Here is a 24,594-nt window from a genome sequence, read left to right as displayed (position 1 = left end):
GTGCATTTTTATAGATACTGATGGATTTCCAGGAGCAACTGAGCAAACAAACCCAGAGCTGTGATCAAATTTGCTGGTGCGTATGCAGCTGACCCAGTTCTAAGCCATACAAAATTGTCTGAATGTGTATTTCAATGCCTTTTGTAAAGCAAAAAGAATAGCTGCATCTTTTACAACCTTTTCATCCTACTTTCAGCCAATAATTCTCCATCCATGGTTCTTAAGGCTATTGTTGCTACAGTTCAAGCCATTTTCAAGCAAGGAGATGGACTTCATGACTTACCATCTTTTATTTTTTATAGTCTGCAAAGGAAACTAGAGACAGCAAGCAATTACACAGTTTTCATGAACTTGGCATGGGATGGCTGCCCACTGGACTACAAAGAGATGGACATGTAATGCTTTAAGATAGCATATAATAAACACAAATGACTACTCTGAAAATGCAAGACCTGACAATGGCTTGTAAATCCTGAGCTGTAAGATTTTATCACTGACAGTTCACCACTCCAGGTTCTCCAGAACCTACAAAATCATGCATAACGCAGATCTACACTATATTTGGGGGATTAGTTCCAACTCGCACCAATCCCTGAGCTTAAGCTCTTCTCCCACCCATGTTATTTCAGTGAGTTCCAAGGCATGCCATGTCCTGTTCTACCCTGGAGGTGAGCCTAGATGCACACTTTTGTGCAGCGTGACTGAGCAGGTACACTGTGCCCAGTCCCATTTCTCCTACCTACCCTTGCTGAGTTGTGACGTAGTCAATGGCAGGCATCCGAGTGTGCCACAGAACTCTTCACTGAAGAGATGGTGGGGTTTTGGAGGCTTTGGGAATTTTTGAATCACTAAGTCACAAACATTTCATATGTAGCAATATGGGTAAAAAATAGCTAGATTAATTTTAATTTATTCTTTGACCTGACTCCATGAGTCAAAGATTGTTTAGTATGTCACTGAAATAAATGTCATATAGTTTGCCATCTATATTGCTGACAAAACTGGTGTTCATCCAAATATTTCCCAGAAGGCATCCAGACTTGATTAAATATACCAAGAGTTAGAGAATCCATAATTTTACCAACTATTTTACTAAAATTTAAAGTTTGTTTCCAGCTCACCAAGTCATTCTTATAACTTTCCTCCTAAGACTTTGATGAAGATGGTGGATAACAATAGCTTCAGTGTTACTGTTGAGTGATTTTTTTTACTGTGGTAGATCAGAGAAATACATTTGTTCTCATCTTCCAGGAGTAGAACCTCATCGAAGACTCCTAGGTTTTAATTGATACATTTGTTACCAAGAAATCGCAATGAGATAAAAATCTTATTTGTGCCAACAGCTATTTATGACATTAAAAGTGTTAGTAGACATCACATCAGTTATCATGCACTTCAAGCATTCTAAAATGAAAAATAACTTACATATGTGTGTATATGTATATGAATGTAAATATATATGTATATGAAAAACATACTAGTTGCGTGATAAATGCAACTGATTCAAATCTGCCTGATTCTGTAGAAATTCAAACTTTCTGCTTGGGTTTACCCTTTGTAAACAGGACCATGGATTAGAAGGAAGTCCATTAGATCAGGTACCACACAGCTCTTCAGGAGCTATGAGCAGATTATGTGTTAGGATAATTTCGCCGTTGGTCCAATTAACTTTTCCCAAAGACAGCAAATGAACATTACCTAAGCAATACACATCCCATGTCAATACTTTTGCAGATTTCACTGTGTTGTCTGACTGAGGTCATAAGGTGAACATTAAAAACAAAAATTGACAAAAGTTTACACATATGTAACGAAAATCTGTTATTCCAGTTGTGTTTAACTTGCTTGAACTACTAGGTTAACACATTCAGATACAAGTAGCAAATTTTCCATGGTTATGCAATATATATATATTGCCATATAATGCAAACAGTCATGCTATCCTTGGATCAATACTTATTGATTTTTGTAAGATGAATTGTATGAATACAGTCACTACTCCATGGTTAAAGCTCCTCTTTCCACAGCAAATCTGCACTATACATGTTTCCCATGTCTGCTACAAAGAGACTTTTCTGAAGTGTCCTTTTAGACTGGCTGTATATAAATTCTCACGCCCTGATGTAGTTTTTCTTGACATTTTGAAGCACTACAGCTACATGCTGAAGGAGAGACTTCACCAGAAAGGCATCATTCTTTGAAAAATGAATGAGATCTGATGTCCCAGCTTGAGAAAGCAAGGAAGAAACAGGACCAGAAAACTGACGTCGTTATTATATCATTCAAAAAGCTAGATATTATTGCACCTAAAACATCTTTCCCAGTACTGTTTTTAATTTGATAAAAGGAATTCTTCAAATGAAAATAAACTGGAAGAACTAGGATATGAAGGTGGAGAATGAGATAATACAACATTTGGTCCTGTCCTAATCCAAGATTCCTCAAGTGTGAGAACACATTCTACTGAATCTCTCAGGATATGATATATCTAATTTTTTGTGAAGTGACAATTTTCTAAAACAAAGCTTCCTTTAAGGGACTAGCTGAATCAGGCTAAGACAATGTTATTTCACTAAAATTAAAGTCAGGTGTGTTTGAGAGCTCTGAATGAAATTAAATTTCAACTGTTTAACTTGCAGTTACAAAATTACAATAAAAAATGTATCATTCATTATTTTTTTGAAACTTATCTTTCAAGTTGTCCTGGGTTCAGAAGTAGCAGTCATTTTTCTCCTTCTTGGTAGCTGGTGCAGTGCAGTGTTTTGACTTTCGGCTTGGGAACAGAGCTGATAACAATGATGTTTTGGTTTGGCCAAGGACTTTGTGGGCCTCATGCTTTGGAAGGGAGGAGGGGAAGCCAGGAGGAAGCAGAGACAGGACACCTGACCCAAGCTAGCCAAAGAGGTATTCCATACCACAGCACGTCATGCCCAGGATGTAACTGGGATTTAGCCGGAAGGGCTTAGAGACTGCGGGGTTGGAGGAGGTATTGGTGAGAGCTTGGTCGGGCTGGGGGGCTGAGTTATCGGTTGGCTGGTGCTGAGGTGTTGTATTCTCTTCCCTTGTTATTTCCTTTATCATTATTATTATCGGTGGTAGCAGCAGTGATTTGTGTTATACCTTAGTTACTAAACTGTTCTTATCTCAACCCGTGGGAGTTGCATTCTTTTTGACTCTCCTCTCCGTCCCTCCGGGAGCAGGGGGAGGGAAAGAAGGGGGGGAAGTGAGTGAACGAATTGCCTGACTGGGTTTAAACCACGACACAAGTAATGTGGAATGTCATAAATATCAGCACAAGCAGTATCAGATTGTGCTAATTTTATGATCATCATAAAAAAATTTCCACATTGTGAAACTGAAACTAAGCAATTTATACCTCATGTACAAAATTACTTTGTGAGGACATGCCTCAACATTTCTGTGCATTCAAAGCTGACAAAGCAAACGTTTGTACTTTTGGAAAACTGTTATCTAAGGAATAGTGATTGAAAGTTTTATGAAGACAACAATATCACATACTTTATCACCAGATCATACATCGTTAAAGTCCTTCAGATTGAGATCTACAATGGCAACAAACATTAAACAACAGTTACTTTGCTTAGTATAGCTAAGAACATTGGGTTGCCTTGATAATTAATTCAGTTTTCCCAGGCTAACCTTTAAAATAAAGAACTATGGTTAACCTTCTTTCTGTAACAGTCATTTAAGCACACAGAGACCTGGAACACCAAATAGCCTTTCAAAACAGTTGTGCCCTGCAGTCACTGTCTCTCACAGACCAGCTGCTACAGCCCAGCTCTGAAGTGAGTTCCAGGGGATGCTGCAGATCTTTCATTCTTACTTGCAATCAGAGATCTCTTCTCTAGCTTCATCAGGATTACCTCAATAGAAGAATATGGCATAAAATCCTCACAGAAGTCCTCCAATGAGATATTTCCAGCTGACTGCATCTTATCTCATCTGTTAATCATCTGACACACTGACACTTTTATAAATAAATCCTAGTATTAGTTGACCATGATTTTTCAACAGAAAAAAAAGTCATAAATTAATTTCAACAAGACCAATTATGTTTTCCAGCCTTTCCATAGCACATAGACAACTGTGTTCATGATTCAAAATGGTCTTCACCAAGTGGTCCAGAGATCACTGGCAGACCATAACCCATCATAAATAGTCTATGAAAAGAGTACGTAAGAAAACCAGCAAAGAAAGCATGCAGACATATTCCCACACATGCAAAGAATCAAGCAAAGAAGTACAGGGAAGAAACAAACGTAGTTCAGGAGTTGTGACTACTGTACACAAGATTTCCCAGTATAAAGGGAGTAACACCATCATTGCATATGTTTAAAATACCAAAGTCAAAATACCAATGTCAAAACAACCCATGGATAGGAAATCACTTTAGGTACCAAACCCAACAGAACACTATTAAGTCACTTGCATGTTGATTAAACCTCACTGTAACATCTAATATCCTATAGATGGTTTTGTACAGGCTTTTTTCACTGCTGTAGGATGGACCACACTAGGTAATGCCTTCAGTCTCTTCATTATCAAATTCTTTATTAGAGGATCTGACCCAAAAGCTGGTCACTTATCTCCTATAAAACTTATTTAAAAAGGGTCCTTAAACTTTTAAAATCAAAACCAAGAAATATATTTGCTTCCACTTGCATTTTGTTTCAAAATGCCAGAATCCCCTAGAACTCCTATGAGGGATTCTGTATCAGTAATGATATACGAATATTTAAAAGGGCAAACAAAGAGTATATTTAATATTATGCAAGCTGTTGTATTTGTGTAATTGGGAAAGTTTCTGGTTTGGACTTTATTGTGCTTTGCGTTCCACAGGCCTCCACCTGCACTGTAAGACACTGTAGGGACTGTTCTGTGGTACGGGATGTGTGTTACCCTGCCTCCTATATGAATCCTATATAACGCATGACAGTGATATAAATAATCCTTTTCTCCCTCTTGGGTCTTCGTGCTAAATAACTTGGCCAAACCTCAGAATCGCTGTGTTGGTATTCAAATGGCACTGGAAAGTGTATTACACAAAACTGCACTGCTGTGTTTCCTGAGCTGCTTTAGAATGTCAAAGGAATCTTTTTATCATTTTGAGTCTAATTGAAGTGAGACAGCTCTAAAGGTTATATCCTGACCTCCTTACCTCGTTTCCACTATTAATAGATGTGCATTCCTTAAGACAGTAATAAATGAGGCTAGTCTTGTAAAGGGAGTAGTACCTTTTAACAGCTGCACTAAAATAATAGAAGAAAACAGAAGCTGCAGACCCAAAGGGAGTGGGTTGTGTGCTAAATGTTCCTCTGTTTTCTCCTGTTAGAGTAGCAGGTCTAATAAAAGATAATATAGTATTACCTCTCAGAAATCATGTTTCATTTGTATCCCCAGACCATCAAATTTGTATCCCCAGACCATCACAACTTCAGACAGGTGTCAGTTAACAAGCCAGTTTAAAACTGGGAGGAATGGCTCAATATGAAAAGATAGGTATGCCTCTCAGTAACACTGTGGAGTACAGCTCCCCAGGCTGATTAAACAAATAAAAGCTTTCCTGTATTCCTTTAAAAAACAATTCCACGTATACCGATACTAATTCTAGGAAAGCATTATAATTTAGGTTTTAAGTTGCACTTTTAATTCACAGGAGTTTTAGCTAGTTTCATCCTCAGGACTTCCCACTGTTCATCTGTAAGTAATAAATCTCAACCACACTACTAAATCAAACTCTTTAAAAGCCCATCTTTTCCATATCTTTTATTCACAAAAGACATGATTTACTGTAACAACTTCTGCCATCCACAAAATAGACTCCTAAACTTACCCTGTCACCTGGGCTCCCTGGTAGAAGAAGAGCCAAATATTTTGAAGGGATGACTGACTTGTCTAAATACTTAAAACAGCACATACAACCATTTTTCTGAAAGAGACATCATCTCTTCTCTGACCACACTAGGAGCCAAGATAATTTTTTTATGCTGTGGCTTAAATGCAAGCATCTAGTACCATGTGAGAGGCCCTAGCATAACCAGTGCTGCTCCAGAAGTACAAAGATTTGCTTTAAGTCCTGTGTCATACCTGCCAGACCTACGTTAGTACCTTAGAAAAAGTTATATGATGCTACAGGGTGTCTGAAATGGCACTACATGTCTTTGTTTAGGCAACTGACTCCTGCTATAGATGTCTAACTAGAAATAGGTGAAATTAAATGAGAGAAATTTCAGTCACAGGAAAAATAGTGAACTACGTAACATTAAAAGATATTCAGGTTAACACTATAAAGATGGACAGAAAGCAATGAAAGCAAAAGGACACCTTTTTCCCATACCACTTCTAAGCTCAAACCTGCTTTTCTCCCCAGCATTCCCTACTCTGGATGCTAAGGAAACGGCTTGCCTTGTTTCAATCTACTTTAACCAGAATCAAAACAATCTTAGGTTAAAAACGAGGAATGCGCTTATTTTCAGAGGGGTAGAACATATTGTGTTTGTGCCCTGGAGCATTCTTGCTGTCACTAAAGTGGTTTCAAACACTTTGCATTTGCAAATTCACAAAGCCACACAAAGCATTCATGTGGCCTGGCTCTCCGCTATAATCAGAATCATGTTTATAATTACTCATAATCAACTGACTTGACGAGAATGGATAGTACATGAAACAGCATGATTGCTTCTGTACTTCCAATTGCTTTCAAGGTTTACTTTTAAACCAGAATTTTACAAAGCCACAGCATTTGCATTCTGTTTTCTGCTCACTAAGAGGAAGAAACCTGGTTTGTACATTGTTTTCTTTGAGAACTTCATGGATGTGCAGTTCCTGAATGCGAGAAGTTGGGTGCAGAGTAGATTTCACTCCATACTTTGGAAATACATCTTGATTAGATTATTCTGCATCTACCTAATTTTAAAAGAGGTGTTAAAAACCACTATCAGATTTCCAAATCTGGTTCACACCCTTTGGTATGCTAAGAATTTTAATATGTCTCACATTCTACACTTTACTGTAAGAGTTTTGAATTTTGCATTCACAATCTATACTTGTTATTAAGTATGTGATTTAATAGGTATGAGCCATGTTACAACCATTTCTGCCCTGCAAAATTAATCAGACAAGTCTACTTTTGTTCATTGCAACATGAGTGTTTGAAGACCCTGGAATTATAATCCCATTTTAAAACCATGTTTGTCTGAAGATATGTTTCTTTTCTAATGTATTATAAGAATGCAGTAAATCTAATAGACAGTAAATAAAGCAGATGTGAACTTGCTTAGAAAATGTGGGATGAGGTGGGACGAGATGATGCTGTCTTTCAAACTTCATGGACACTTGCCCCAGGTCAAGAAAAGAAGTTTTAAAATGCAAGTATTTAATATAAATTAGTTGGTCCTCCTTGACCCCCAGACACATTCAGCTTCAGTACAAGCCTTTCATATGCCTCCATATGCTCATTTTAAATCATCTTTGCATCTGATGAATGGTACAAACCAACTCCATTTGTACTGAAGGGGCTCCTTAAATGTGAAGATCCACATTTGAAAGTAACAAGACATGCAATCTATCCATCAAAGAATATGTCAAGGCCAGGTTAGACAGAGCCTTGGGTGACATGGTTTAGCGGGAGGTGCTACTGCCCATGGCAGGGGGGTTGGAACTTGATGATCTTAAGGTCCTTTCTAACCCTAACTATTCTATGATTTTATGTCCTTTTTGTCATGAGCAAGGGAAGTCTTATTTGAAATAAGACGTGTGATGAGAGGGTCACAGGAAGGCACACCACACCAGTTTAGCCAGGCCATATTTCCTTCCAGAATTGCATCTCCCAAGGTGAAATCAGAACAGACTGGTTTAGACCACAACTTCACTCTAGAAGCAATAACAAGTACAGACCAAATTGACACTGGCAATACACATATGGGTTGTTATCTTGTCAGCAAATAGATTCAAAGCGAGCACCAATCCATCAAATACCCTCAGGCTCCATTACCCTTTTCTTTCACTGAACTGCTGTCTACAAACAAAAGGAATCCATTCTGTTTTTCTGAGCAGATCAAAGTGTAACAGGCTATATATGGCCTGCAGTAGAGTAAAACAGCCCCGCACACTACAGCATTACTGACGTAAGGTAATTACAAGCACCAGCATTTGACACATTGACTTTTGCACCTACTGCAACATTTTAAGCCTCTTTCCACTGTGTCATCAAGTACAGAGTTCAGCCACCAGTAGCCCCAGGGTAAATGTGCCAGTGCCAGACAAAAGCACAGGGGGACAGCTCTAGACATGGACTTGCAAGCAAAGGCCTGACTCAGCAATGCCTAAGCCTCCTGGGCAAGTGACTGACAGGTTAGGGTGTGCTGAAGAAGAAGACTCAATACCAAGCAGGAGACAAAGGAGAAACAGCACATTTCAACCACAGTGAACTGTAGGCAGAAAATTTGTGGAATATGCTCCCTTTGCTAATGGATTCTTAAAGTATATTTATTGCACATGAACTTTTAATTACTCTCTAAAATCCTTGATTTCTGAATTTAGTTTGTTTGGGTATTGCCAGTGCTTGACTCTCTGCCATGCTATGTAAGCAGAGAGGAGGAAGTGGTTTATCCCACTTTCATATCCTCATCCTGAAATCAAAGACAAGAATTCTAAGCTCTCTACCAGGCCTCGCAAAACACAGGAGTAGGCATGTGGTTCTTGGTGAATAATCTACCACCCCATTAGCTATCGTCAGTCTCCTTCAGAGAAATACAGCCAGAAAGACTTCGTCCATGGACTACTTCAAACTACTTCCTGTAGTCCTGCGGATAAACAGCACAGCCTAGGAAGACCTGCTGTGGAAAATAAGTGACGTTTTAGAAAACTCACGGTAGCAAAGAATTTTGATCTGCAACCTGTCATCAAAGCATCACGAAGCACCTGGACTGGCGAACCTGGCCTCTGCACAGTATAAACTCCATCGGGGTTGGTTCACATCTTTGCCTATTTTGTAACTCAAAGCTAACACAGTACTCACAAATACAGAACCACTATATTCCAAAATGGAATTCTCCTTTTCCTTTCTAAAGATGCTATGGCAATCACTGAGACATGTGTCTCTCATTCCCTTCAGTATAATTTTCTGCATGAATTATGGAAACAGTTTGGTCATAGTCATGAATATCATTTTTAAAAAATGCAACTGTTTTGCACTTCATTTCATTTTTGTAGGCATGCCCTTATACCTGGGATCTACAGATTTAACAAAACGTTATTTTGTTGATCCAGCCCTTTTTTTTCCCTCCACAACTGGCATGTCTCCTTGTCTTATGAGGCTGTAACAGAATATATAATACAGAGCTCCCTTTAACAGTCGGACCTATTAATCCTCCATTAAGCCCACTGTACAGGTTTAGCAAGATGCACAATAAAAACCTTGCTCCTTGTCTGACAATGGCAGAAGAATGCACAGCCACTGTGCATGAAGAGTGTACAATGTACTATTCTTTTGCAATTTTGCAATGATGTGGTCTCTGCCTGACCAGCATCAAGAAGAGAACTGCTGCCTTTGGAGAAGCCCAAGTATATATAGAGGGGTAGCACTTATATCAATGAGGGTGAACTAGATCTGCCTAGAAATGCCTGAAAGCTTTTAAACCACTTTAAAATTATCTGAATTTTCTTTTCTTCTTCTTTTTTTTTTTTTTTTGCATGAGCACTGTATCTAAGAGGAAGAAAGGATTTTTGGTCACATTATCAGTAAAAATAGAAGCGGTTTCTATCTAATGAGGTTTGGTTCACAGATGTACATAGAGGTTGTCAGGAACTGATCCAGACCACTCCCCTGTATTTCTCATGATTCCCTACATTGTAAGGTACTGTACTATCATACCTTTGCACACATGGTAGTTTGTAACAGCACGCAGTTTGCTCATTTCCCTTCCATAAACATGGTATAACAACTACCTACAGTAGGACAAGAATGTCAAAAGAGAAAAAAAGATGTAACAAAATAAAAGCTGTGATACAATGAATGCATCTCTTTGGAATTAAAAAATTCATTACTTGAAGAGAGAGAACATAATCTAGACTAGAATCAATCAGAAATTGCAAGCTAGTTAGTGCACCCCATGCAGAGAACCATAGTATTGTTTTATAGACTGCCTTATGAATAATAACAATATGGGAATGGTACATTCCATCTGACACGCTCAACTTCAGCTTAAAAGATTACCAAGTCATTATTACAGTAAAAGTTTGTGTTAATCAAGATAACAAAAAAGAAAGAGGATTTAAGGGAAAAAATATCTCTCACAATGAATGCTTGGGAACATTTGAGCTTTCTGGTTTTGATCTACATGACTGGCTTTTAAAACTGACATAGCAAACAAATCTTGTCAGAAAATACTATAACACACCACCAAGCTGCAGCAAATGATTTCCCTTAGGGTTAGGTTTGGCCATGTGTCCAGAAAAGACAAAATAAAAGCACGTCCTTGCTAAAATAAACCAGTTTTTCAAAACTCAGTGTCCTTGCCATACAAAAAACTTTTATTTTTGAAGCAAGGTTTTGCTCTTTGCTTGGTTTATGTGCAGAGTATGGCTTTTGACAAACATCAGCAAGAACAGAGCAACTTCACCAGACTCCTCAGACGTTTTATCTGGCTGTGTAACAGCCGTACATGCTATTTAAAACTGAGTAGCCCTAGGTTTATGATTAACAATTTAATGTTAAGTTACATCATGGAAGAAGCATCTTGAGTAATCTTCTTTTGTAATTTCCTGTACATGGTGTTCATTTCAATGCAAGTTTGTGCTGGTTTTGGCTGGGATAGAGTTAATTTTCTTCACAGTAACTAGTATGGGGGCTGTTGATTTGTGATGGAAACAGTGTTGATAATTCAGGGATGTTTTTGCTATCACTGAGCAGCGCTTACACAAAGTCAAGGCCTTTTCTGCTCGTTACCCCATCAGTGAAGAGGCTGGGGGTACACAAGAAACTGGGAGGGGACACAGCCAGGACAGCTGACCCCAACTCACCAAAGGGACATTTGATACCGTATGACCTCATGTGCAGTACATAGAACTGGGGGAAGCAGAAGGAGGGGGGGATGGAAGGGGGCAGTCGGAGTTACAGTGTTTGTCTTCCTAAGTAACCATTACATGTGATGGAATCCTGCTTTCTTGGAGATGGCTGAACACCTGCCTGCTGATGGGCAGTAATGAATGAATTCCTTTTTGCTTTTCTTGTGTGCGCAGCTTTTGCTTTACCTATTAAACTGTCTTGATCTCAACCCAAGAGCTTCCTCACTTTTCCAATTCTCTCCCCTCACCACACCAGGGGGAGTGAGCGAGTGGCGGAGTGGTGCTCAGTTGCCAGCTTGGGTTAAACCACAACATAGCTGTAAGTCATCTATGAGTAAGTCCTGATGAATTAGAGGAAGCTGTAAGCAATATACAGGGAAGCCTGACAACAATGAGTGTTTGTGATTAGTTAATAACTTGGTATTAACCTTTAAGTTTTGAGTTTCCAACTGCTAAATGTAATCATTAGAAACCTCCAGACTCATGTAATCTCTTACATTCCCAAGAAACAGAATGGGCCTTTCAACCGATTTTCCAAACTGCTGTATTTCTTTGTTAGTGCTTCCTGCAGAAAATTACTATGGATGCATTCATAGCTTTTGATGGCAGAACAATGAACTTCTGACAAAGCTGGAGTTGTGCATAGTCATGATCATGATCACGTTCACTTTATCTGTGTGAATGACCTCACTAGATTCTTACCTTTTATGACTTCTTATTTTCACTCAACTGGGACTACTTTTACCTTATATACATAAGGTCAATAATGCATTTGAATTATTGAGGATTTCATTGAAATTGGTAGTTTGCAGAAACATTCATAATACTGTAGCTACTTCCTAAGTACACCTGCAACAGTCTACACCCAGTGGAATTGAATGTTAGGGAACAGCAAAAATAGAGGTAAAAAAAAAAAGAAAAACAAGATTGCAGTTGTGTCAGAGGCTTTCGGGGGGCCTTGGATGAACTGAGGGTGAATGAACCCTGCTTAGGGCTACAATAACAAGACACAAATATTTGCCATCAGAAAACAAACCCAGTAAATGTACCGTTCAGTAAATATGGGCATCACTAATAAAACACTAATAAAAGTGCAAAGCTTTACATTCACCTCTTTAGAACAAAAAAAAAAAAAAAAAAAAAAAGAAAAATTCTCAAATCCCATTGGAAGTGTGGAGGACACAGTCCTGAAGCTTCTCTCTACTTATAGGCTTGCAAATTTTTTTTGCTGTTAGGTTTTGGACACTCTTTGAATCACAAGTCTGATAGGAGTAGGAACTTCCTTTAGCTCTGCATACAAAAGGTGATTTACACATTAACAGTATCAGCAATGCATTGCACACCTACTATATATTATGTATGAAACTTTAAGTTGTGGCAGAGAAAACAGATTTTCTATTTAAAACCTGCAGGCAGACTTCAAATATTACTGCAGTTTCTTAGTAGAAGTAGGAATAGCTAGTCGGTTTCAGCTGTTGTGCCCTCTTAATCCACAAAGTGCTTAATTCAAACATCGCTCTTCACACCAAATCTATCAGGCCCCAGAGATTCCCTTGGCGTTAGGAATTCTGGCTCAGTAAAGCAATCAAACGGAATGGAAGAACTCGGTCACCAATCAATTTGTTCTCTTGGAAGCTCAAAGCATCCTTAAGTTTGCTGAATTTGACTATGTGAGTGACCTTTGGTGTACAGAGGAAATTCTCAGAGGGCATGGAGCTGCCAGAGTAGCTTCTTTCACTATCTCCTCGAATTGGCCTCTTTTATTACAAGAGGCACAGAGCGGAGAAGGCAATGTGCACTCTGTTGGTTCAGATCCCAAGGGCCAAGGCTATTACCATGTGTGCTAGTGACCAGCCTGACATGGAAATGGCTGCAGCTCTGCAGCCAGAGTGGAGCTTTCTACCAGCCTCAACCAGATTGTGGATTACCCTGCTGCAACATTTGGCAAATAGCCAAATAGCCAGTTCTCCTTTATACTCAGTTGATATTAATCATAGTAGGCGGGATTGTCAGGAATGACTTATGGCTCACCTGTACAGCCAGAGTACAGTGATAGAAATCTGCAGATGAAAAGTGTGGCATTGCTGTTTTTTTTTTTTCCAGGAAGCAACTGATTCTCTGTGTGTGGTTCTATTTTTCCATTACATAATTACCTGAAATGTATGTTTTATGGCTGAAGTTGCCACCTGCAGCTACACACAGTATTTCACAAAACCCAAATTCTGATCTGACAATTTATCCTGTTCACTGACCTATGTCTTTCCATACCATTTCCCTTAAAGGCTTTATGTGGTTGAGATCTTATGGTATGTCTATTTCTACATAATAGTGTATGTAGTGGAACCACAAGCGAATACAGCAGGATATTCCACACAGGCAAACACAGAACATGTATGCACATATATGAAGACTGACAGAGCCAGGCATATAGGATAAACCCCAAGAATCACAGCCAGGAATTAGTGATTGTATCAGTATCAAGGGATCATGCAGCCAGGCTTTGTGGTGGAGGAAAACTATATGACCTCATTCAGTGTTCTTTCAAGTTGCCTGTTCACTATGGAAGGGATGGAAGATGGTCATCCTAAACCCTTACAGAATTAGATAAAAAACTTGCATATCAGGGAAAGTATAAACTATCTTCTTGTCAGTCTGACATTCCTGTTCCCAGTGGATACCAAATACCATAGTTTACAGGAGTAGGACTATACTTCACTATTCTGCTCCTGGGCTCAAAGTAATTCCTTCTTTTGCATAAAAATGGTCTTTGTGAGTCTGAAGGATTATACTTTAGTATCAATAATTAAGCAAGTGAGGAGCTAGGTAAAGCTACTAAAGCTACAAGACATATGTGTGTTCTATATATCTCCAGTGCAACTAAGATATTTAATTAGCTTTATCCAGATTAATAACACTGAGAAAAAATAAGGCTGATAAGAGATCCCCACACAGCCACACGTGTTTTCTGACCTATTACTGCAAAAGTTCCTTTCCTCATTATTCTGAAGTAGCTTCTTTCCAGGTAACATTTCTGCGTGGGATCACAAAGTACAAAATGTGTAAGGAACTTATATGCTGCTTTATAGAGAAACATTTGGGAAAATCTGGATTTGGAATGTAATTTCAAATTAATAGAGTCAACTTGCTGTGTTCATTCTCGGTTTGTGAGCACTGTCTTAGGTTTGGCTAATGTGGTTTTGCATTTTAATATGGAACAGAATAATAATAACAGCTCTGCCTGAGAGAGAGTTAAGACTTAACCAGGAATTCATAAAGAAATTCCCCACGGTGTAATGTGGAGTCACCTGGGCTTAGTGCAGACAAAATCCTAAATTCTGAAAATTTCTGAAAAGTACCTTAATTTTGCAATGTCAAATTTAAGACATCTTGAAAAGACTGGGTTTCCAAAAGACAGATGTTGCATAGTTTTCATGGCATAAGTGCTGCTAAAAACAATGAGCCAGTAAATCCTTGAAAATGGTGTTTCACTCTAAATTAAATTCTGCATAAGATACCTTTATTAGTGGCTGGAAGCTTCTATATCTAGAGGAAACTCTCTTCCTTGTGTCCACTGAGTAGAAAGAACTTTTCATAAGGCTGCCTTAGAATCATGATATAGCAACACATATAGCAGATGTCATTAGACCTATACAAAGAAGGATAATGTTATTCCCCTAGTTAATTTATATCTGCTTTCTACTGTACCGCACCCAGCTACTCTGTGATCGTACCTAGTCCTAAAAAGGTATGTGGTTTATTGGAGGGTGGGGAAAGGCAGGGCAGGTTGAGGGGTGCAAGAGACCATTAATGACTTTCTGAGATAAACTGTATTTACATTTACCCAGTGTCTGGCGTGCAATGACCTTGGATCCTGACTGTTCTCTCAGTAACTGTCAGGTCTGACAGCAAAAAAACTCAGGTAACTGCACTCTCTGCTGCAGCATGCTAGAGAGCAAAGGAGAGGACAGGCTACCGTCTTTTAGGGTGATAATATACCAGATTATGCATTCCTTTTTTTCTGTGTATTTCTTTTCCTATCCCTTACTCCTTGCACAGAACTGCAGAACTGCTTAGGAACGCATTGCCATCCACAGTTCCCTCATTGCCCATGTGTCACGCCTCTCTTCAGATTTTAAAGGCTTATGGAGACATGAAGTTTCATGTCCCATCCATGCCCCTTCTACTGACACCCTCCACTACCTCCTCTCCCTCAGAAAGATTTTTTTTTTTTTCCAATGAGGTATACATTTATAAACATCAGTTGTACAAAACTTCTTGATCTGCTCCTTTCCACCATGCTGGTTTTTATGTGCGATAGCCAGGTTGCATGAACATCATATATCCTACATGTCCAAAAGAAAGAATCTACACTTAGGTATCCTGGATATAATGACACAACATGTAATTCGTGCCCCCCTTATAACAGACATTACTTTATCATAGGAAATAGCCTTGACATTCAAGACTTTGAATATCTCTAACTAATATCACTAACTCCAAGATAACAGAAATTGGCATTCACCTATACACCTTGGATGTGTAAGACTACAAAAGGAATGGTGGTTCCCAAATATACGTGAAGGGCATCCAGAAAGAACAGAAACTGGGTGAAGGCCAGTAATTTCAGGAAAACCAATGTTCTAGCATTACAAGTGCTCACCTCAAGAGTGAAGCAGCAAGATGTGGTTTGTGGATAAACCTGTAATTAGAAGTGCACTTGACTGAGGGCTTCTCAGGAACATCACATACAAAATAAACAAAAAGTAGTTCCAGTAATCATAATGGTAAGAATATGAACTTTGTGCAAACCATTAAGTGGATACCAATAAGCTGAGAGCACTCCACTGAAACAGGAACTGAAAAAGAATGCAGAGATTCTCTGCCTCTTGGCTTAAGGTTTAAACTATTTCGTTTAGCAACTGTACAATGATACCTGTGTGGATAACATGGTTAAAAGTAGCCCATTAAACCCCGAGCTTCATGCCAAAAAGAATCTCTGAATCACCCTTATCATCATTTTTGAACTCTCTAAACTTTGGCTATCTTGTGCATTTATGAATATCAAAATCTTCAACACATTTCAGCATCTTACTGCAGAAAAAGGTCTAAATTTTCTTTCATGCTAATGTATAAAGCAAATATATCTGGCCCTTCTACGACCATGCAGGGAAACAGCCACTGTTTTATAGCATACGGCCAATGTCCCAGCTCTCCCTGTCTGCCTATCACCTCAGGAAGAATGTGAAGAGGGGTTCTGGGTTCCAGCCCTTTCCTTTGCATTTCTGAACACTTGGGCAAGCATTAAGCATATCCTCATATACCTGCTAGGGATCCAGCTGCAGCCAAGTATCAAAGCCCTTTTTTCCTAATGCAACATTGGAAAAAAGAGTCTTCCCTTCACCTTTCTCCATCCCTTTCTTCTCCCCATGATTGTCCACTCTTTTGACGGTACCACTGAAATTGATTGCACAAGAGTCACCTGAACGCCAGTCACCCACACACTCTGAGACACAGGATCTTCTTCAAACAGTCACTCTATGATTTGCAGGTAAGGAAAAGCGAACAGGATTAAAATGAACTGAACTGAACTGCCCCATATATACAGGCATTGCTAAACAGCAAAGTCCTTGTTTATGCTACACCTTATTTTACCTTCAACCCACAGTGACTTCATCACATCTAATTTCTTAAGTCTGAGTATGAATTCTTACAAACCAGATGTATTTCATTTACTCAAATTGTATATCTTTCCTTAAGTAAGCGGCCTTGCTGAATCTGCTAGGGCTAGGACAATGCCTGTAACTGTGCATCAAGATAAAGACCCTAAGAACGGGCCAGTTATTCCCACAGAACATGGACAGGAGATCACTACACATACCCAGGAAGCCTACACTGCCCCAGAACCAAAAGCAATATAACCGCATCAGCCCAAGATGGCATTTGAGCTAAAGGCAAGTTGAGCCTATGGCAATACCCTTATTGATAACTAAACTATATTGTAGGAGGGGACAAAAAAAAAAACAAAAAAAAAACAAAAAAAAAAAGCCCAACCCATCACAGAGCAGAGAAGTGACGAAGTAAGACATGGCATATTTTACAGAAAACCAGGCTAGTAAGAAAAGAATGCCTTAAAAAATAATCACTCTTATGGCATGACACTTTCCTTATATGCACACACCCAGTCCAGTTCTAGTATCTACCCAATTTCAGTCAATGGATATCCCAACTGTGGGGAAAATTTTGGTCACGGAGCAGACACTATTAGATCCTCAGAAGATGCAAACATGAAACTGGATCTTCCTTGGTTCTTCTACTCACAGAACTATTTGTAATTCAACAGACATAAACTAGACAAGGTGTCCTGGCAGATCCACCAAAGTGCTCACTTACCTTCCTGGCAGCCTTCTAGTTGCTCTGTTCTCCAGGCGTGTGATAGAGCAACTACTGAAGACATTAAGCTTATCAAACATACCAATACCAGACAAAAAATCCCCATGCTGCAGAATTTCTCAGAGTTGTACCAATTTGTGCCACAGGCTTTTTCACTTTCATTACTTCATGGTCCAACCAAAAAGTAGGTATGAATCCGTATCATTCTCGCTATCCAGTGAGCAGTGCTCTTTGCTTTTAATTCCCAGCAGGATCAATTATCAATGAATAATTAACAAGAGTGCTTGAAAGCTCAGAAATACAGCCTAAGAACCAGAATGTTTTCAGATGAATGCATATGCTTTATTAATCAATTTTACACTGGCCAAACCCAAACTATTTCTTCGTTCTTTTTCTAATTGCCCAGATTAATAAGAAAATACAAATGCCCTTGCCAAACAATTCAGAAAGCCAATCATGCCACTGAGGCTACAGCTTTTTTACATCAGAGGTCAACTTCTGCTTAAGAAACGAAAAAGTTACATATTTTCCACAAAACAAACCCAAAATTTAAAAATAACCTGGCTTTTAACAATGGATTTTGTCAAGTTTTTCCACTCTATTTTCTGTTCTTGGGAGCCACAATACATAACAGTACAAGTGATAGTAGGACAGATTGTCATGTCATCCTTCAAAGAGCCAAAATAGACTCAAAGGTGGAAATGAGGGATACTTCCTCTAGTTAGACATACTGACACTGTTTTCCTATATATGACCTACTTGCTAGGGTAGGTCCTTGAAACTGACTTGCTACCAGTAGCATGGTCCATGACCTAATGAGTAGTCTCAAAATAAGACCCTGCAGTAGTGCTTGTTTTCTGTACTGGGTAGGAAAAGTGCATGTTACTGCACTGCTGCAAGTTCAAATCCCTTCTGATAGAACTGAATCTTGATGCTCTGTAGGCCCTGCTGGTAATTGTAGTATCAGGGCTGGCAGGCCTTCATCCCTGAAGCTGGGAGTCTGACTGTGTGTTGAAGATTCACTGACAGCTTCAAAATCCCTCTGGCCTTGTGTCTCAGAAGTCGTATTTAGGGAAATTGGGAATAACTGAAATTTATATCAATAACTTGTGATAATTTCTCTTTGCAACTCTAGTTGCTGCCATCTAAACTGGCAGGACTCTTCTTTCAGATTTCTCAGCACAGCAAAGACATGAACCTGTTGGAATGGGTCCAGAGGAGGGTCACAAAAATGATCAGAGGGATGAAATACCTCTCCTATGAGGGAAGGCTGAGATAGTTTGGGTTTTCAGCCTGGAGAAAATAAGGTTTTAGGGAGACCTGACTGTAGCCTTTCAGTACTTGAAGGGGGCTTATAAGAAAGATGGGGACAGGCTTTTTAGTAGAGCCTGTTGTGATGAGAGGTAATGGGTTTACACTAAAAGAGGGGCGATTTAGACTAGATGCAAGGAAAATATTTTTTTACAATGAGGGTGGTGAAATACTGGAACAGGTTGCCCAGAGAGGCAGTAGATGCCCCATCCCTAGAAATACTTAAAAGTAAGGTTGGACAGGGCTCTAAGCAAATTCATCTAGCTGAAGATATCCTGCTTATTGCAGGGGACGAGGTTGGACTAGACAACCATCAAGGGTCCCTATCAATCCAAACCATTCTACAGTTCTGTGATTATTTTGCTGTTTCAGTATTCATGGCCAGATTTAATTCTTTAGTTTCCCCTGTATCTTCCATGTGCTGACTAGTGGCTATGTACAGTCACAACTAACTAAAATGGTGCATACTTGTGTTGAGAGACCCAAGTATCCATGGATCCATTTTAGTGCTAGTCACATCATAAACATTGTTCTGCACTTTCAGAATATGGAAATACTGTCAAGAATTCTTTTCAGAAGTTATCAAGAAGTTTTCAAAACTCAAGTTGGTGAGACATTTGGAAATATTTCTAAACTGTATATATCAGTCAAATGGTAACACCTATGGTTGGAGATCTATTAGATGAGGAACAGAGAAATTAAAGGCGTTGTTCTTCATAGTAGATCATAATTGAAGGGGCAAAAAAATTCATAAATTTATTACTACATTTACAGAAACCTTAAAAGAAATCCAGACTTATAGTTTCTAAAGTATATAGAAATACAAATATAATATTCAAAAGTTCACTGAATGATTAATATACCTTTAAAACATATCATAGACAAAAAAGTAATATCGAGAGTTACAATTTTAATGGCTCAACCAAAATATTACATACTTAAGAATATGTATATTAGCTCTTTATGAACTGTTGAAAGTTTACTTTAGTGCACCTGCTTCAGAGCTGGTAGCCAAATAACAACATCGATTACACCAGCTGGCCTGTACCTTCCTCATATTTCAAACCATCTGAATTTTCCTGGAATATTTCAAACTACGATTCTTCAAAAACTCTGGTGTTTCTTGAAAGTTCTAGCAGAGTAGCAACAATACCTAGAAACAATGATGAAGCTTTGACAATGATTGATTTCATTAAGGACTTTTTAAAAAACGTTTTATTTTAGCTGATAAATAGGAGAAAGAACAAAGCAATTAAAAGAGACGAGAAGATTAAACAGCATGAAGAAATACTATATATAGTTAATTTTCCTTTTATGGATGGTAGCCTATTACCAGGTCTGGAAAAGGATGTTTACATGAGGCTCAAACATTCAACATGTAATTACAGTAACATATTAAAACACAGCTTCAAAACTCAAAAAATTGCCAGTGTTGCTATTTCAAACATATGTATCCATCTTTGCATGCACATCATAATCTGAGATATCAGAAGGCACTGTTTTTTCTGTAATTTTACAGACTGGCTTATTTTAGCCAAAGCTGTTTGGTACTGTGAACAGTATTTGTGAAGAGACAGAAACAAAGTCATAGTTCATATCCTTACTTACTTGTTCTAACCTGTCAAGATAAATGGGGGGTGGGAAGGAGCAAGCATGACAGCTCCAGTTTGCTCTCCAGAGTTCTTTTACATTTGAACTGATGTATTTAAGAAGAAGGAGCTGTATGAAGGCCATTATGAGTGATGCTGGATAAACAGAAACTGTCCATCAAAGCAGAGTTAACAAAAGGTTTTTTTTATTAGAACCACTACATGTCCAAAATTCTGCTGTCGTTTAACTCCTACTATTTCTGAGTCCCAAAGCAATGGGGGATGCAGGTAGGCTTGTTAAAACTAAGAATGGATTCCCTCTGCATGACTGTTATATTTTATGATTTGGCATTTCCACAATCTAACTAGTATTTCTGCTTAGGCTAAAATATTTCACTGCTATGACAACCTGCCAGTGAAATCCCTTCTCTCTCATGTAGTTTCCAAGCCAGTATCTACCCAGACAAAACTCGGCCAGTCTTACGTAGATTTGTGTAGAATGCACACAATGTGACTCACATTGATGACTACTTCAGTGTTTAGAATAATATTTTTATAACAGCCCATAAAGATGATGTAAACCTTCAGCAAAAGGTTACAGTATGCCCTCTGACATTTTATTCAGCTGTTGCTCTGTTCACAACTTTCACTGAACGATGGACAGTGGTTTAGGTGTGGACTTGCCAAAACCTCGTAGTAAAGAACTAAAACCTCCCACTACTCTGTAATGTTTTGTTGTATTACAGCTTAAACCATAGTAAAGCCTTCTAAGAAAGGCTCTGAAAACCCCCAATATCTACATCATTGTGGTTCTGGTATCTCCTGGGACAAAGAAGCAGCCACAAGGCCAGTATAATGTTTGCCAAAGATGTGGACAACAGGAGTTCCACCTGCCTTAACACCAAATGACAGGGAATAGGAATGTAAGCCGGAGCTGGCCACAGCCTGCTGCAGGCTGCGAGCAGAGGCAGAGAATACTCAGAGATGGAATGCCACTATCTGAAACCTGTTCCTCTCCTACGTGGCCATAAAGAGCTGCAGTAACCAGTCATAACCCTAAGACAATGGAGAGTAAAATATAAAAGCATCTATTTGTGACAATAGAGGGTAAAATATTAAACCATCTCAATAAACTGTACCATAATGAACCATCGTCTTCCAGGCCTATCTGGAAAGACCAGAGACCTGCTCATTGCCACCTCCCATACGACCTCCTTTGTCACTGCAGTTCAGTTAGCAGAACTGAGTGCACAAACACTCTTTATCCACCACAGCACAAAGACCTACACTCTGTTAACTGTGACACCTAATGCTTTGAGGCACGCTTTGAAAACAGATGTTAGGACTTTGGGAAAGTGCAGGCAGTCTACCTCCATCCTGTATGTTTAGTGGGTACTGAAGTGGACAAATAAACACCACAGAACAGATTTTGCATCACTTTTCTGCAGAACAAAAACCTCTCCCAGTCTTATTATCCTTTAAGAACCCAGACATATAGTGGAAGACATGAGTCATCTGGAGCTACTATAGTCAGAGTAATGTAATTGCAGCTCATATACAATGGTGCAGCAATGAAAAGACTCACGATCATAAATATTTTTGTGACTACAGTGTCTTCTGTGAATGGGGAGCAATGCAATCACAGTCCTGACATCATGACTGGTATCAGTCTGTCTTATGACTGGATCAAGAGATATTGTCATAAAAGTTACACAACTGTCAGCCAACAATTATTCTTAGCAGCAAATTTAATAAAATGCTTTGGCATCCATTCCTGGAAGCCTAGAACTTACACAGCTTCTCCTCACCTATTCCACGTGCACTTTGAATGGCAATATCATACCCTCCACCTCTGCTTATAGTTTCAACACCTGCAATTTTTCACAAAAAAAAAAGAAGTTGCATCTTAAAAGCATAAACAAATTTGTTTGCAAAAATCAGTAAAGACAATGAAACAAAGCTGGTGAAAACAGAGCCAGTATGCTGTAGACCATTAGCTTTCCAAACTACTGTCTAACTAATTTCAGGCTGAAACAGAACAATCGTACTTTAAAAAGCAGATGACTTACTAAATACTAGTTTTTTTCTGAATTAAACATGCTGGTTTAGTATCTAAGGCATAGTTTTAATGTAACAAAAATATCCTAGACCCAGTAACTATAGGGCACTGAAGGAACAGGAAATCCTTCATTTGCTGGACTGGGAAAGTAAGTGAATGGGACTATCTTCAGCCTAGTAAAAAGTTTCCTCCCTAGTAGCATTGAGAATTTTCCTTACGCTGTGCCCAGTCTGGGATTAAACACAGGAGTTCAATTTCCAAAAGTGTCAGTCAAGACCTTCTCACACAACCTAAATTCATTTTGAAATGCTAAGTGAAATACATGAAATAGAAGCAAGTCATTCAGTGTTCACAAAACACAGTTGATTTAAAGCAAACAATATAACCTGCTGTAGGGGCTGACTTTTATCTCATGTGGGCTTCGTTAGCAAAAGCTAAAAATGTTAGCCAATACAAGATTTGAGGCTGTCTTCTGAACAGATACAGATGATAACCTTGTGAGCTCAGCTGTCTGCTCCAACTGCCTTGGTGTAGTGTGTTTCCAGTAAAAATTACAGGAATTTAGACAGTTTGTACTAACTGAAATTGCCCAACTACACACTTTGCACACAAATGTTGTGGAAGCACTGTGGAAGCTTTCTCATTGGGGCTCTAAATATGAGTTACCAGAACTCTGAACAAACTCTTTCCAAACAAAATAAATCTTCCATTCCTAGGGAATAACTAGCAATCTTCCTTTGTCATTGGTACCACACTGCAAAGGTAATTCTTTTTCAGGACTTATTCCAAATCTTAAAATTTACCCAAATTGTTAACACTTTTTCTTTTTTACTTCCTTAATAAGAGGCTTACAATACCAACTGTTATTTATCGTAAAGGCCCAGCTCTTGGAATCCTGAGATTATCATCCCACATTCCTTTTACAAAGTTAAAGCAGAGGGTATGCTGGTGTTTGACAGTACTCAAAAGGGATAATTTATGTGCTGAAGGCATTCTATCCATGGCAACGTGGAGTTACACACAGGCTAATTCACCCTGCTGCACAATTCAGCCTATCAATACAGCATGTACTGGTACAATATGCATGTATAGAGCAGCACTGATTCAGGTAAATTTCAGGCCTTCATGACTCCACAGGAAAGCACATGAAATAGAAATCACCAAAAGAAGAAAGCAGATTCAGTGAACACCACTTTTGTTCTGGCTTTCATGATCTGGGGGCTAGATTCATTAATTCTAAACAGGATGCCTGACTCGGCCTTTCAAACAGGAGAGCATTTTGACAGCAAGGCCAGCCTGCCTCTACCTGCAATACTGCCAGCTCCTGCTGTCTTTGGACCATGTACCACTTCTTCTTTAGCCTAGAGGAGCTACGTTGGAAGAAACTCTCCACAACCAACTTTAAATGTCGCTGCTGGGTGACATGAAGCACTGGCAACTGCACAGTGCCTGGTCTCCACAGTTCTCAATACTCCTCCTGAACCCATAAACAGGAAGATCCAGGATGGAAAATCAAGTCCAAGACACTGAGTAACCAGAGAATTCCTGTAATACCAGGCTACTGGGCCATTTCCCAAACTTTAGCTAAGCATTTCAGCAATATGCTCTACAACCCTTTTAAATATCAAATGGTGCCGGATTACTTATGACTTCCCACTACTCTTCTCTTTCAAGAGTTCTGTTACTGTATTATTGCTAGGGAGGTCAAATGCCCTGAGGACAGAGTAAGTGGGAACCATCCTGGTAGGAATACAGGCTTAATGTTGCTTTTTAGCTATGATTCAGCATGAAAACTCTTTGCGGGGAAACTGAGGTGAACAGCACGGCATAATTTACTCAGCAGACAGAAACGTTAAAACATAAAAAGTACACACACTCCACAGAAACACACAGACCCTTATCCTGCAAACGGATCCAACACTTCATTACGCATGTGCTTACACAGGTCGTGGGTGTCCCTGCTGGTCATACCGAAGGGGGTCAGGGCACCTCCCCCCTGCGGGGATGCCCGATCCCGGCCCCGCCAGCGCAGCCGCTCCAGGCCCCGCAGGATTTCCTGCCTCAGCAGCCCCTCAATTCCTGGAAACGGTTTCTCCCGAGGGCAGGAAGTGCGGCGCGGCGGGGCCCCGGGCAGGGAGGGAACACGGCAGGGGCCGC

The 24,594-nt window shown here is 39.3% G+C and overlaps 1 long non-coding RNA gene across 1 annotated transcript; it reads right to left on the bottom strand.

Moving 5' to 3' along the window:
- Positions 1-1,223: 1,223 nt before the first annotated feature.
- On the bottom strand, positions 1,224-24,549 carry LOC130605811 (uncharacterized). Its single transcript, XR_008973791.1, has 3 exons — positions 24,379-24,549; positions 3,520-3,563; positions 1,224-1,274 (listed from the first exon to the last, which is right to left on the bottom strand). It is a non-coding gene; the product is annotated as an uncharacterized LOC130605811 (long non-coding RNA).
- Positions 24,550-24,594: the final 45 nt, after the last annotated feature.

The sequence above is a fragment of the Pezoporus wallicus genome, unplaced genomic scaffold (assembly GCF_028554395.1).
Source record: "Pezoporus wallicus isolate ANWC-B61680 ecotype Strahan unplaced genomic scaffold, APGP_CSIRO_Pwel_v1 contig_4816, whole genome shotgun sequence".
In the NCBI taxonomy this organism is placed as follows: domain Eukaryota; kingdom Metazoa; phylum Chordata; class Aves; order Psittaciformes; family Psittacidae; genus Pezoporus; species Pezoporus wallicus.
The sequence above is the reverse complement of the archived record's forward strand: the minus strand, read 5'-3'. Positions and strand labels throughout refer to the sequence as shown.